Below are 13,022 nucleotides of genomic sequence, written 5' to 3'. Positions count from 1 at the left end.
TCCTGTGCCAGCACCAATGCTCACCTGACCTCAAGGTCAGGGGACAGCCCTAGATGAGAACCGGTGACAAGGAAGACAGCAGGAACACCGGCGGTTCCTCCTGAAGGTCACACGGATGACAGGGACAGATTCCAGCGCAGCACAGGCCTCCCCAGCTCAAGTCAATCATGGAAGCTCTTCTCCTCACCCCCATGTTCATCCTAGGAAAAAGAAGAGCCTGGCTGCACCTTCGCTATGAGGCCCCATCGAAGACTGTCATGAAGGTCGTTCCTTAGCCTTCTCCTTTCTAGGTCAAGCAAAGCCACCTCACTCAACATCTGCCTGCATACCACAGGACAGCCCCTAACTGGCTTAGGGACCTTCTGACTGCCTCTCTCTGTCAGGAGAGGTGCAAAACATGACAAAATTTTAAACGTGGCCTTGCGAGAGCTATGGAGGACAATAACCCACTGGCCACTCTCTTGTTACTGCAGCCCAGTCCACACCAGCACAGAACCACCCCGCTGCCAACTCAGGCTGCCCTGACCAGCGGGGTGGCCAGGACCTTTCGTACAGACCTCCTCCTCCTCCAGCCCCACCACAGGGGGACAGGCACCAGGCAGCCGAGGCAGCCCCAGCTTCCTCATTCACCCTCACCCCCAGGGATCCTGACCACCCAGCAGCCCTACCACCACAACCCAGCACCGGGCACCATCAGCATTTCCAGCGACTTGCAAATGTTGCAGTGAAGATGAAAGCCCTTCAGTAGTGTTTTTACTTTGCTGGTTCAGTAACATTCAGGAGGGGCCTTCGGCAGCTCCCATCAGAAGCTTGAAACAGGCCTGTTTTATGATCACTGCCTCAAAGTAACATGTATTTACTTTGTCCAAAATACTTTGCCCATAGCTTTATTCTCCATATTAATTTCTCTAGCTTTAGATTTGACAACAAAATGAGAACATAAAGCTTTGAGCCTATGCAAATTCAGTGTTTCAGTTTTGGAGTGAGTAGTCCACTTACCAAAAATGTTACTACAGTATCTTCCCAGAAAATATAAAGTACTCCCCTCAAGCATCCACCCCTTGTATTTTTCCATCTGGTACACTGATCTCATGTGCTTTGAGGTAGCTTAAGTTCACATCACAGCTTTAGGGTGTCAGACTTTGCATAACCAAGACAACCTTTTCTGAACAGTTTTGGTTATACAGTTTGAGGTATTGCTGCCCAGTTTCCAGCAACACCAGAATCAACAAGGAAGAAAAGAAAGCCACATGTGAACTGTTCACTCACAAAGCAGATGGTATCCTTAGTATGTGCCACTGCTTTATATGCTGGTATTTAATTTTTGAAAGTGCATGTTTGCACTAAAGACCTTTCAAAAGGTTCCTGTAACCTAGTATGCCCCATGAACGGCTGTCTCCATCTGAAGAATAGCTCTACTACAAATACTTCCACTGACAGAAACCAACACATATACAAAAAAAACCAAAAGGTAAGAGATCATGTTTTTCTCAATTCCTAGATAATTTAGTGCTTTATTACCAAATGTCTTCCAACTCTCTTTAGAAATACAGCTCCAGTTTAAAAACAAACCCCTGGATCTGCAGAGTCACCATAACCAGATTCACCTATTGCCAAAACACACATCTGAAATCAGACTTTGTGGAGCTCTTAAGACATTTCACTATGAAAAGCAAGCTCATTGTAGAATGAGAAAATCGCTGTTAACTACATGGATTGCAGAGCTGAAGTAGGTGAACACAAGCTGAAATTACTTGAGTTAATAAAGCAGAGGTAAAGCAGTTGTGCTACCACTGTGTTAGCAGTGGTAGAGCACCTTCCCTACCCTCCCCAGCTGTCAGTCTCAACTATGCACATTTGAAAGCCACCTGGCACAGGTTCTGCCAGCCAGTTTAAATCATTTCATGTTTCATACAACCTCACCAGAGTGAGGCTGCTAGACACTGCTTTAATTTAAGTATTGATTTGCACTGTATTCCATAGGCTTCATGAAGTTTTGCACCAGTTTAATTCCTGAGTGAAGAAAAATTGGCAGACCCAAGCGACGTAAAATAATTTAAAGTGCAATATCAACAGTGACAGCAGTAGCACCTAAATGGAAGTGAAGAAGCTCCTGCTCAGTATGCATATTAAGATCCTGCTTTAGTCTCTACTATATCTAAATAGCCAGGAGAGGTTCAAAAATACCACCTTTTCTCAGCTAATTTAAGAGCTAACAATACTTGTCATCTTTTCTACCCATTTCTTGTTACTATCTCCTCAGTCTTACCTAAGTAAAAGCCTCATAAAGCTAGTTTGGGGACACAATATGACAAGTACTTTTTCACTTCCTCCACTGCAGTATCAGACACCACATAGGCACACAGCTAATGTGTTGTAATATTTTTTAGTATTTTACTTAGTACAAAGATCTTTATGGATAGATCCGAATAATCTTTTCTGGAAAACCATTACTTGAAGGCTGGTAGTCAAACTACTCTTCAATCTACTGTCAGAAAAATAACTTCAGTTCTTCTGCATGAAAAGGTTAATACTCTCTAGGGAATGGTTTCAAGCGACAACTGCGCAAAGAGAAACGTTCCCACACCACCGATATGAAGACTCATGCTGCTTCCCTTGTGTGAACGTCACCTCTCATCTTGGAGAGCCCAGTCTGTGCCCAAGCACTGTGTAATACAGATCATCTACTGGTGCAGCGAGGGCACAAAGGAGGGGGCAGTTATTGAGCAGACCAGGACAGGGTGGAAATGGAAGTAGCTACCAGGTCACCTCAGCCATCCCATGAAACTTTCCCCTCACAGTGAGAAGTCAAAAAGGCAAATACAAATGAAGCTGTCTCAGTGTCCTTACAGCCTCTTAGATTATTCTGATCAACACAACAGCTTCAGAAAGCCATCATAAAAGTGTGCCATAACTTTGGAATATTAAAAAAGGCGATCAAACATGTTAACAGAAGTGACTAACAAGTCTTTTGATCAGGACTTAAAAGGCTCCCATCTCTTGAAACACCTACCATACAAAACCAAATGTTTTCCAAGCTTTTGAAGTCACTGTGGCCACCCTCTTAACTTTTTAGAATATTCTACAAGTATTCCTAAAAAAAAAGTTTGCAGTTGCTACAGGACTTTACTGCTAGTGGCTAAGCTCCTTATTTCCACAAAGAGCATAGCACTATGTCTAATTCCTACTATGTTGGAAAAAAATCCATCAAACACAACTAATGTCTCTACTTCCTCCTTTCCCCATATGGAACCACCAGTTGTTTTTGATTTGTTTTAAATCCAGATAGATACTCTGATCTGATTCACAGATGAAGCTTATTCTATCATACAGCAATATACATATATATTACTTTTTTTTAATAATAATAAAAAAATCTGTTATCATACAAGACTCAAGACATCTTGATTTTATTAGAAATGCAGTAGTTCAGGAAGTCAAAGTACACACTGTGAGCAACACATCCTTGTATTTGCATAGACACAGAAGCCATCCTGAAAAAGCCACATGGACAAGCCTCCAGTGACTTGTTGAGTAAGTGCAAAAAAGGTTGTGTGATTGCTGTGTAAGGGTACATTTGTAACACTCCAGTGAAAAGGTGCATGTATTGCAAAGGTGATTAAGGTCAAATTGGACTCAAAATGAATACCAAAGTTCGAGTCTCAATGAAAACACAAGACAAGCAGAAAAATAGGACACCACTGCGAACACTGGGTTGAGTCCCAGGAATTTAGCTGCTTAAAGCAAGAGTGGCTGAATCATCTTTTCTGCCTTGAGATGGGGTTTGTTGCTATCGACTATGCAGAGTACGGTACATCCCAGACCTCCTCTTCGTAGACCAGACACTGTACACCAAGTGGTCAGAACCCAATAGGGTTGTATTCCCTGCTGCCACCTTATCTTTCTGTGAATATAAGGGCACAAGTAAGGGTAGCAGATTACAAGTGATAGGCTCCGCAGAAGTGTGTTTTAAGAACATGGTGTTTCCTGTGCTCACTGGGAATTAAGGCAGCATCTAGCTCATAAGCAATATTAAAAATAAAAACAACCTGAGACATGCAGACCACTGAAGTTCACCATAAGTAGAGGGCCAAGCAGGAACTTACCTAGGTCTCTCTTCCAAAGCAGTATCGGAAAATAGCCAGCAATAAGCCAGCATTACCCCTGGTGCTGAGACAGGTTATATTTTAAGTGTCAAAACCAGCCAGACTTAGTGGCCAGCACCAAAGCTTATCAACTCTGTCTTCCTCAAAGTGCATCCATGCGCTCCTTAACTGCACAATACAGTTGCAAACAGCAGTAAGGGGAGGGTATACCCGCTTCCTCAGTCCATTCCCCTCCAATGGCAAGGCAGATGTTATTTGCCTGTCTTGTAACAGCATGCTACATCTTATCTCTTACTGGACAAAAAGAATTTGGATTTATTTTCAGAGCTATTTCTGGCCTTTTTTTTTTTTTTTTTTTTTTAAAACGCCTCCTACATTTTCTTTACATTTCTTCTCCCACCAGACCTTTGAAATACCAACTGAGAAAGCCTCATGCCTACTTTGCAATTCACCAAAATTAAACTAATAACACCTCCTGCTGTCATCTGTCAGTTAGAATAAGATTTATAAGTGGCAGCAGAAATGACTTTCATAATGTTTACTGGAATATGAATAGCCTGAACAGGCAGATCCCTCAAATTTACTGTTCATATAAAGTGAAACCTGTCATGAAAACGAGAAACTGAATTTTATAAACTGTATTTGAAAGCCTGATAATTTAGAAATAAAAGACATACTGGACGCTACCACGTACTTGTGTTGAAATTACATTTGGTGTGAAAAGATGCGACTGTTCCAAGATGGGTTAGTCTAGTATTTTGCCTGTTGACTCCACTGTACATGTCACCTCCCAGAAATCCTCCTTCTATACTACGTATTATCATTGCTTCCATCTTCTGCACACAACTGGTCTGTTTCAGAGATGCTGAACACATTTTTAGTTTTTACACGGTGATACATTTGGGGGGCTTCACAAACAAAAGAAATCCTTCCTTCCTTATTTTTTAATCACTCTGCTTACAATCAGCACATACGTTTTTTTCAACTATTTGAAGCCAAAGCTAGGGGAAAACTAATATTAGTGACAGTTATTTAAATGTGAAGAAATCCAAATCTAAAGACAAGTCATTTTGGGTTAGTAATTCTTAATGCTTCCTAGAAATACCCATCCTCTACATAAACCAAAGGTTCACTTTTCTAACAGGCAACAGTGTCACCTCTTGTCCACTGCCCTCCTTGTTCTTCAATCAGTTAACTTTCTAGGGAGAAATAAAAATGATGCCTTCAAGAGAAAATTCAAGAGGTTTGAAAAAAAATAAACCTACTTGAGACTGTTGAACACACTATAGCAAGCCAGTAAGCAGAGCCAATAGTAGTTTTTTTGACAAAATACTGCATCCCTAGATTTTATCTAATTTTTAATTAAAATACTGTACAGAGAAAGATCATTATCTCCTGAACAGCAGCTTTTAACAGGTTTTATTATTATTTATTTTATGACAAGTTGAGAATACTAAAGAGTACAAATTTAAGAATATTATTGCAATTTTATTGATCCGTTTGGAGGAAAGTAAGCATGCATTTCTATTAAAAAATCTGCTATAGATTCAAGTAGTCTTCCTTACTTCTCTAAAGATATTTACATTTAAATGCCCTGGGCTAATCATGGCTGTTCATTATTCTGCATTAGATTAAATTTTGCTAACTGAAACCCAACTTCAGCTCTGAGCAAAATGTGCATCCTTGTTGCACTAGTGTTATTTTTCCTTTTAAAAACAGAAGAGAACATATATTAAAATAAACAGTTCAAACACTGAAAGACATCACTGAGGTCACATTTCAGTGGTAAAGAATGCTCAGTGCCATTAATATTTAGTCTACCTTAATGGAAGAAATTTGAGTTAGAAGATACTTTAGGTTATCTTGTCCACCCTTATGTCAAGGGAGACTTGCTTGCTATAGCATGTTATTGATTGCTTTGCTATTTTGAACTTGTCAGTTAATATTGAGTTCCCAGCTCTAAAATCTTAAATATTAGCAAAGTTATTTCTTCCAAAGCATCCATTTTTGAGGTGGCTTCAGCAGATCCAACCTATGTTTCTTCCTTCTTATTATCTTCATCTTATGACTGTCTCCAGTTTATCATATTCTTCTTTTCCGAATGAACTCAAACAGAAAAAAAAAGAAAAAAAAAAAAAAGAAAAAAAAAGATAATTACTACACCTTCATGACTGAGCTGCAGGACATTTACAAGCCTCTCAGCTTCCTGTTAAGCTTCCACAACATGGTTTGGAGGTTCTCAATTTTAACAGCTGACAGAAGTTCTCTATATTGTGGTACATGAAAGAGTCACTTTCTAAACGAGGTTCTTATGTTAGACTGCAGAGCATTTTAATTGGTAGGATCACTCACGGATTATTAGCTGACTGCATATTACACAAATGGGGATCCTTTGCTTATATCATTATCTGGATGTAATGTGACTTTGTAAGAAACCAATACACAGTTTACCCAATGCAAATGTGACACCAGTCTGTTTTCTGCTTTAAGTTCCCAAACACGTCTGCTTAATATGCAATAGTGAGTCACTCTATGTGTGTATACAGAGTACAGCCACAATTCCCTTTCAAATTAGTTTTGACTTATATCATTTCAGTTACCCACATTGTAAGCAGCATTTTTCTTTGAATGAATTGAAGTAGTAATGTTGCAGTTCAGCAGCAAGATAGCAACATTGATTGAGAAAACCTTCAAGTGTCTGTACACAACACAGGATCCCCGTTTTCTTCAGATAACCCAACCTGGGTGGGTTACCATAACTGAACAGAAACAGAAGCAATGCACCAAACAACCCAAGGATGCTGTTCCAGACCAAAAATTTCACATTGAAGTGTAGGAGTTTTTTTTTTTCCTCACTGAATTCAGTGACCACTTTTTCCACTGACACCGAGAGAGTTTCCATTCATTATGCCATAAGTATTAAAGTCCTAGTACATTGGAAGCTATTCCTGCCAAAAGAGCCAATAGTTTAAAGATACACAAGTTTACTTCTGTTGGAATTCACAATTTGTGGTGTTTGGAACAAATCCTTGAAAAGCTCCAACAAACAGGGGGAAAAAAAAAATGGCACTGGCTATGGGTATAGCTACAGCTACCACCTTCTGAACACACTGCATGACGAACTAAGGAGTTGGCAAGTTATCTAGCCAAGATCTTTTCAAGCACCTAAAAACACTATTTCAACTCAAATTCATTAGAACCCACAAGCGTTTTAAGATGCAGCAGCTTTTTGGACACACAGTGGTTTTCCGAAGGCGCACTCTACTTCCAACAATGTTGTCTTGTACCATTAGCGATTGCTCCCAGCAAGACATGTTTCACAGGTACATTTGGCTTGGGACTCCACTTCCAAGAAGGGACATGATCTGAATATTCACCTATCTAGTCACCCCTCAAACGCCGTTAAGCCAGAAAACAGTACAAACACATTCTCAGAATGACAGTTTAAGACAAGGCATAAGGTGTTATCACCAGGTCCTTCTGAACAGATCTTGAGAAAAAAGCCTCAGCACCTGAAGTTACAAATTTAAGAACGCTCTATGTAATAGATATGTAAAGATTTCTGTAATGGGGATCTTAAAATGACAAGAAGAAAAGCCCCCGAAATTCTGTTACAGTGCATCTTTCTTTCCCACCCTTCCCTTCTCATACGGTTTAAAAGCGAAACGTAAAAAAGCATTTAAATATTAGTAAGGATTTATGTCGAGTGTGGAACATGCATAGCACCGCATGGACTCCTGTTACAGCGGTGCAAATAGGTTGCCCCTCAGGTTGAAAAACCTGGGACAGACTCACCCACAGCTCCCGAATTCCAAATGCTTCTCCGGGCTCAGGCTGACACCCCCGCGCCCCCGGCAACCCCGACTCGCGCAGCGGGGCAAGAAACGTTCCCCGAGACCACACGGCCACCTCTACCCGACAGCTTTCCATCAGACCTTCCTCCCGAAACCTTCAATCCTTCCGACCTCAGCCTTCTCCGACAAGCCCGGCGGGAAGCCCGGGCAAGGCGGCGGCGCGAATACCCGCCCGCTCCGCTCCTCCGGTCCCCGGCCGCGGCTCCGGGCCCCGGCCCGCTCCCCAACTCACGTGGTGCCACATCCAAAGGTTACACGCACCGCCGGGACGAGGATGACACCGCCGCCGCCGCCGTTAGAGGCGCTTCCCACCGCGCTCCCGGCTGCCGAAGGGGCGCCGCATCCCCTCCCCGCCCGCGCCGGTCGATGAGCAGCCCGACCAAGCATCGATAAATCAAAACAGCCCGCCCGCTCCGACGGAGAGCGGCGTACGACCCAGCCGCGGCCAAAAACACCGCCCCGGGGGCGCGGCGGGCGGGCGGGCGAGGGAGGGAAGGAGGGAGGAGGAGGAGGAGGAGGAGGCGGCGGGGGAGGCTGCGCGGGTGCGGATGCCGGGCTCCCGGCCCCCGCGGGGCGGCGGAGAGGCGCCCGGGCTGTCGGTGTCGTGCAGCCGCAGCGGGCTAATCCCGGCTACTTAACCCGGCGGGCAGCGGGGGCCGAGCACCACCTTAATCCGCGGCGTGTCCGCTCCCGCCGGGGGCTGCGGGGCCACGGCGTGCCGGCCCTGCCCGGCCCCGGGGTCGGCGGCGGCCCCGCGCCCGGCGGCTGCGCTCCCCGCGGAGGTTCAGCCCCGCATCCGCTGCCCTCAAGGTCACGCCGCGCCCCGGCTGCACGGCGGGCGGCCAGGTGCGCGCTCCGGTTACCTGCGGGGAAAACCGGCGAAAGCCCGGGAGCGCGGCAACCCAACCCAACCGCACCGGCGGCCCCGCCGCACCCAGCCCCGCCGCCCACCGCCTCCCCGGGAGAGCCCGGCCACGGCCCGCAGCCCCGCAGGCGGGAGCGGAGCAAACGCTGCACCTGCCGCCGCGCCGCTGCCCGCTCCGGCCAGCCGGGGGGAGATCCGCCCCAAGCCGCCGCCGCGCTTACCTCGGCGCCGCGGGGCCGACCCCGCCGCCGCCGCCGCCAGCCGGGGGCCGGGACGAGGCGCCCGTGAACCTGCCGCCGCCCGCTCGCCGAGCGCACAAGGTCCCCGCGCTCCCCGCCCTGCCCACGGCCGGCCGGCCCCGCCGCGCCGCCCCCGCCCTGCGGCCGCGGGGGGAGGGAAGGAGAGGGGGCGGGAGAGGGGAAGCGGCGAACGAATTGGGGAGGAAGGAGGGAGGGAGGGGGCACCGGCGCGGGGAGAGCCGGGGGAGGAGGAGGAGGAGGAAAAGGGGGGGGGGGGGGGCGCGGACAGCCCGCCCCGCCTCCGTCGCCTCACCGGCAGGAACCAGCGATTCGCCCTCCCCGCGGGCGCTGCCGCCGCCGCTCCCCGGGGCCCTCCCGCCTCCTTCCTTCCTTCCTTCTTTCCTTCCCCCCCGCACGCACCGGGCAGCGCCGAGCGCGCCCGCCGAACCCCGGCGTCGCAGAGCAACCGCTACAGGAGCCGGGCGCCACCGGGCAGGGCGGGGCGGGGCAGGGCGGAGCGCAGCCGTCCTCCCTCCTCCCGCCTCCTCCTCCTCCTCCTGCGCCCTGCCCGCCCGCCCGCCGCGGTCACTCACTTGTCCGCTCCCGCCGCCCCCTCCCCGCCCGGTGCCGCAGCCGCCGGTCCCTGCCGTCCGTCCGTCCGTCCCCCCCTACGCGCCGCCCGGGTCACGTGACGGGGCCCCCCCTCGCGCGGCCGGGGTAAGGGGCATTGGGGGGGGTGTGGGGGGGTCCCGACATGCGGCGTCTTCAATGGGGGAGGAGGGGGCGGGGCCGCGATAGGCGCGGCGCCCGCGGGGGGGCGGGGCCCCGCGGGTCTCCCCGCCCCCCCCGCGCCGCCACTGGCGGGCGGGCGGCTGACGCGCTTGTTTCCATGACGTCGGCGGGCGGGGCCGCGGCGTTTGATGGAGCCCGGCGGGCTCCGGGGGTCGGTGACTTTGCCACGAGCGGATCCCGCGGGGCGGGGCGGGGGCGGAGAGGGGCGTCCGTCCGTACGCCCGCCCGTCCGTCCCCCCGCCCGTGGGTCCTGCCGCCCGCGGGGCCGGGGGCGGCCTCGGGGGAGGGGGCGGGGATCCCCCGGCGGCTGGAGAGGTCGCGGTCCCGCGAGGGCGGGATCCGCTCCGCGGGGCCGGGGCGCGCCGGTTGCCCCGGTGGGCGGGGGCGACGCCGCAAGGGGGGAGGCGTGACCGCACGGGGGCCGCCCTAACGGCCCGCCAGGGCGCGCGGGGCGCGGTCCTCCCCTGCCCCAGGGGGGGCGGGGGCGCCAGGGCTGGGGGCGCCGTTGCCTCACGGGTTTCCCCCCCCCCCCCCCGTTCCCGTCCCCGTTCCCGCTGCCGCTCCCGGGGGCAGCCGGGCGGTGCCGAGCGCCGGGTCGGTGCCTGCGGGGGCCTCACCGGCGGCGCGTTCGCGGCCTCTTAGCGGCGGCCGCCGGGCGCCCGGCGGAGTCTGGGCGAGGCGCTGCGGCTGCGGGGGTGAAGCGGGCGGGACGTGTGGCGGCCCCCGTCGCGCGGGGACCGGGGAGCGGCGGGGCCAGCCTCCCGCCGGGCGTGCCCGCCTCTCGGGGAACCCTGGCGTCGCCCGCGGGGGGACGGGAACGGTGTGTGTGTGGGTGGTGGTGGTGGTGGGGGTAGTTCAGCACCTCCCTGTCTCCAGTCGAAGGCGCTTCGACTGGAGGAAGAAAAATAAATGGGGTGATGAACGCCCGAGCCCAAGTGGGTTGAACGGGGAGACGCTGGAACAAGCAACTGGAAATAAAAGACCCTGATTTCAGTTCTCGTCCAATGCAGTAGATCACACCCCACCACCCCCCGAAAAATCCCCATCCATAAACCACGCGTAATTCTATAGCCCCTTTGTGTGTTTCTTTCGAGCCTTGTTTTGACATCCTACCCGCCCCTCTGTCGGGCATCTCACCGGAATCACCGGCCAGCTGTGCCCCAGGCTGTCAGGTTCTCTGAGCCTGCCATAAACACCCCGCTTCTCCTTTGTTACCGTGCAAACCCCACTGCTGCCAGAGCCAGGGCTGCAAAAGAAATGTAACGGAGAAGCTCGTGTATCACTACCGCTGCAGACCCGAGGTGGTGCAGAGCCTAGAGGGTTAAAGCAACAGGATGAAGTCAGCACAAAACAGCCCACAAGGACTGGCAAATAAAGAAATCATCCTAACTACGTTATTACCATGGCTTGCCTGAGCTTCATTGTCTCTTTCTTTCTTACCTGAATGCCTGTTACATTTTTTCTCCTTGTTCAAGAGAGGCAATCAAAAGAGACTGTGAGCATTAAATGGCTCCTGATCATTTTGGATACTGCTAAAAATACTACCTTACCTCTCTATATCTAGAGGTCAATTGAAAAATCAAAATACTGAGGTAAGCAATCCTGCAGACTGTTCTGTTGAGATTTCTTGCATTTCTTCCCAGAAGGAGAATATGAAACTATCTGAATGCATATAAACCAAATTCTCTCACATTCTGTCTGCAGTTCAGCACCCGCCGCTGCACTGACCACTGCAGCTCAGCGAGGCTTCCCCAGGCACTTGGAAGCTGTGTTTCTCCTTACAGCTTTATAAGACTGGCAGATGTGTTCTGCACAGTTCTGTTGTATCTCCTAGCTCTCATGCAGACAGAATTAGCTTTGGTACAGCTAAGGAGGAGATGATATGTTTAAGTCACTGCAGTTTGGGTACATGTCTGTACCTGCTTCCTTTTGTCTTGAGGGAAGGTAGGTAGGCTGTGCTTCAGTTCTTTGTCTACGAAATGGGAATAATATCCTCTTTTCTTTGCAGGGAGGAAGCAAAGGTGGGAGAGGTACATACCAATTTTTTGAGATGCTGTTATGGTGGAATTCTCTAAGTGGATACATTTTTCAAGGCACAAAATTGTTATTGTTTAATGTTCCTCTTGCACTGATATTTGAGGGTAGAATAAGAACATGCAACACGTTGACTGAAAGTAAGAAAAAATTCCTTCTAGCTCTCCAGAATCTTCTCCCTGAGGATTTCAAAATGTTTTCCAAATTAAACCTTGAGCTACAACACTATTCATGATTTTTGTGAGAAAATAAGCACTCCTCCTATTTCTAAAGATTAGGACATGTAGGTCACCAGTTGTATAAAGCAAGCAAAACCAAGATGCACAAAGGAATATTTCTGGAGATCTTTCACTTTACTTTTGAAGAAACATAACCATTTCAGGAAAATTCAGCATGGTTTGCAGACAATTTGGAAAGGCCACACTTGACAAATCAGTGACAATAGCTCAACTCATTCCATGACCAACACTCTAATGACAGAAGTATCATACGTATTAACAGATGCAGAAGATGTGTCACATAGAATTTAAGTGGCCTGCCTGAATCTGATCTACTTAGTATGAGACTTTTAACATAAAGAGTATGAATTGGAGTATTTGGATCATTACAATATTTGGCCAAAAGTGAGGAAGATGGACAAGGTCTGAGTGACCACCTCACCATTCTACATGAACTAGGGGCCTTTGGGCAAAATCCCATAACAGACATGACCGGAGAAGAGAAAGCAGGAAACAGACTTTTCGTAGTTTGTGCATAGATCTAAACTTAATTTAATTTTGAATCTGGTTTCTTGACCATCCTGCTAGTGCCAATCCTGTTCAAACTTAGTCAATGAATTAAATTTGGTGAAGCTGGAGAGCACAGAGGAAGCGTGAGCAGTTGGGAGAATATTTTCCTGTGAGCACAGAGAGGCGAGTGTCTGCTGACTATCTCATTCATAAATTGTAATGTCATGATCCTCTCTCCTCTGTGATCAAGTGACAAGGGTTTTGTTTATTTTTCCTCCCTGCCCCAAGATAGGAAGCAACACAGGTAACAAAGCTATCTCTCTCTGAGGCTAACATCAACATCACTGACCAGACTGAGTCACGCTCCTGACTCACAAAGATTAGTTTTAGGAAGAGTAAGTGTA

At 49.1% G+C, this 13,022-nt stretch overlaps 1 protein-coding gene across 8 annotated transcripts in view; it reads right to left on the bottom strand.

Annotated features, from left to right (window-relative positions):
• The window catches only part of ATP2B1 (ATPase plasma membrane Ca2+ transporting 1), a 62,968-nt gene extending 52,917 nt beyond the window's left edge, over window positions 1-10,051 (bottom strand). For 3 of the 8 annotated variants that reach the window (XM_042792145.1, XM_042792138.1, XM_042792144.1), the window contains exon 1: window positions 9,378-9,473. The gene's annotated coding sequence lies outside the window, so the exon portion shown is untranslated. The other 5 variants (XM_042792142.1, XM_042792139.1, XM_042792143.1 and 2 more) reach the window with 4 other exon arrangements.
• Between the last annotated feature and the right edge of the window lie 2,971 nt (window positions 10,052-13,022).

The sequence above is a fragment of the Tyto alba genome, unplaced genomic scaffold (genome assembly GCF_018691265.1).
Source record: "Tyto alba isolate M040663 unplaced genomic scaffold, T.alba_DEE_v4.0 Super-Scaffold_2, whole genome shotgun sequence".
NCBI lineage: Eukaryota > Metazoa > Chordata > Aves > Strigiformes > Tytonidae > Tyto > Tyto alba.
This window is presented reverse-complemented; position numbering and strand designations above follow the sequence as displayed.